The sequence below is a fragment of the Bombina bombina genome, chromosome 6 (assembly GCF_027579735.1).
Source record: "Bombina bombina isolate aBomBom1 chromosome 6, aBomBom1.pri, whole genome shotgun sequence".
Lineage (NCBI taxonomy): Eukaryota > Metazoa > Chordata > Amphibia > Anura > Bombinatoridae > Bombina > Bombina bombina.
In genome coordinates, this window is record NC_069504.1 from 807,707,962 (window position 1) to 807,710,961 (window position 3,000).

The following is a 3,000-nucleotide window of genomic DNA, read 5'->3' on the forward strand; positions in this document are numbered from 1 at the left end:
TAAGAATGCAGCTTCCGAATGAATCTAAAATGGATGCTGTCCAGGAGGTGGGAGGGTCTGGGAGGGAGGGGCTGCTGCTGATTGGCTGGAATGTGTCTGCTGACTGTGAGGTACAGGGTCAAAGTTTACTCAATGATGATGAATAGGGGGCAGACCGAACATCACATATGTTCGCCCACCGCGGCGAACGCGAACAAACTATGTTCGCCGGCGAACTATTCGGGACATCTCTAAAGACTTTAGAAAATATTGCTAAAGACATGCTGTAGCATAAAACTTAATGAAGACAAAATAGTATCACAAATGAAAGCATTAGCACATTTAAGCAACTCCAAGAAGGTTTAAACAACCTTCACTAGCAGAATCATCAGAAAACTGCCCCAAAAGATTATTAAACCTAAAGGCTTTAACATAATTAGATACAGCTGACATAAAAAGATAACATGCTTGTGTAAAAACCCTAATATTGAAAGATTCAAACTTCCAAAGGAATAGAGTTATGTAAAGCCAGAGTAGAAATATCCCCATCCACTTTGGTAATAGTTTCCCAAAATTTAACAATGAAATCTGGGAAAGGATATTGCAGAAGGATTGAAAGGAATACATGCTTGGCTGCTTTAGCCCAATCTGTTGAAATAATCTCAGAAACCGCATAAGGGATAGGAAATACATCAGGGCAGTGGCGTAGCGTGGGGGGTGGCCACAGGGGTGGTTGCCCCGGGCGCATAATTATGGGGGGCGCAAAGCGCTTGGTTCACAGCGTCCACCAGACATTAGACAGTCCCAGACTCCAGCGGTGCTTTGGCAAGCAAAGGGAACAGGGAGGGAGAATAAACATTCTAACAGGCGCCCTGCTGTTCTGTCTTGAGTCTCAAGTCAAGTGTGAACTTCAATTGTCAGTCAAGCGATGCCTGAGAGTCTGTGACTGTCTGTAAGTGTAATCAGACTGTTACCTGCTGACTAGCATTGTTTTACGTCACTTAGCACGGCGGGTCCACCGTCCAGTCTCCTCCCACTCCCAGAGCGCAGTTCAGGAGGGAGCAAGAAATGGAGGAAGACTGTCTCTTCTAGAGCGTTGTGCCGCCCCCGACTTTAAGATAAGTAATGTGGGAGGATAAAGGGATGTCGGTGGCTGAGCGGCCACCGTGTATGTTATGATGTGTATGTTTGTTGCTGCTTAGTTTGTCTCACTGTCCCCCCCCCCACAGTGAGCATACTTGCAGCTTGCTCCTGCTTATAATAAAATAAAAAAGCACCAGACTTCTCTCTTCCCATGAGACAGACATAAGATAAATGTTGCAAAGTTAGTGTAGCTGAGCTACACTAACTTTGCAACATTTATCGTATGTCTGTCTCATGGGAAGAGAGAAGTCTGTGCTTTTTTTATTTTATTATAAGCAGGAGCAAGCTGCAAGTATGCAGAATAAACATGTAGAAAAAGGGTAGCAAATAAAATAACAAAAGAAACACACAGACAGATGATACCTTCTTTTATAGGGAAAACAATTGCAGGCTTAATTCTAAAAAAAGATATCTTATAACAGAAAAGATCTGAAAGTACAATGCAGGAAAACGCAGTGTTAGAAGGTGACAGAGATACTGATAACTGATGCCAACCCTATTGACTGCAATATATCAGCCACTGCCATAGCATGTAAAAGTTATAATATAAAAATTATAATGGGTTAGGGGGGCGCAATTCTTACCTTGCCCTGGGCGCTGACAACCCACGCTACGCCACTGCATCAGGGGATTTAACCATAGGTATAAAAACATAATTTAAACAGTTAACTGGCTTGTCCTATCTACTTTAGGACCTCTGAAGAAAACTAAGTTTATTTAAAAAGAGAACAAATATGCTAAATATAAACAAATAAGTATGTATTTCAGTTTCATACTCAGAGGTAAACCCCTGATCATCAGAACCAAACCAAACCTCTTCCTCTGAGGACATAGCAGCTTTATGACTATAAATATTAACCTCTAGTAGAAGGTACATTTTTACATGACATTTTACGCTTACTTGAAGGAAGCATGTCCACCAACATTTCATTCACAGCAGACTGAATAAAATCATTGATTCCAAGAACTAGCAGTATTTTCCTGTAAGAAACAAGCAGAAAAAGCTGTAACACCCTTAGAAGCATGCAGTTTTAGATAGGTCAGAATGCATTAGAATGTTAATACATTTATTGCATAAGTTAGCTGGAGATATAAACCAAACTCAGCTTATAAACAATATAAACACTTAAAGGGACAGTATAGACCAATTTTCATAAAACTGCATTGAATAGGCACTACTATAAAGACTAATATGCATAGATACTAATATAAAAATCCAGTATAAAACCGTTGAAAAACTTACTTCCAGTTTAGCTCTGTTTAAAAGGTTACTGGAACACCCACTGCAAGTGGGAAATAACAGACACTCCCCCCTCCCGCTTCCTTTGCATATGAAAAGACCCTTTACACAAACAGAAGCAAGCTGGAGTAGGTGTACGTTGATATTCTATTTTCTCCTAAAACTTTGGGGCTTGATTAGGAGTCTGAAAATCAGAGCAATGTTATTTAAAAATAAATAAAAAAAAAACTGAAAAGAGCTTTATCATTTTTAAATTTGTAAAAACAAAATTTAAAGGCAGAGATGTGGTAGTACACAGGACACCTGTAATTCAAATAGCGTACATACTATAGGAGTCTTACGTCATTCTGGCGTCATATAATGAAAGAAACGCATCAAAATGTACACCATCATGCCGATGCACTCAAGCACAAAAGCTAAGGTGCGTCATCATTCTTGAGTCAAAAAAATACATGCGCAAAAAATGAACAATGCACGTTTAAAAATATACGAGTGCGAAAAGCCGTTAAGTGTTAAAAAATATGCAAGCAATAGGGGCAGGCCCGAACTGGCCACTGACCAGATCCCTTACCCACCATCCGCCCTCTTACCCCCTCCTAGGATTGCTGGGGGCATCATTTTATTGCAGGGGTGATCAT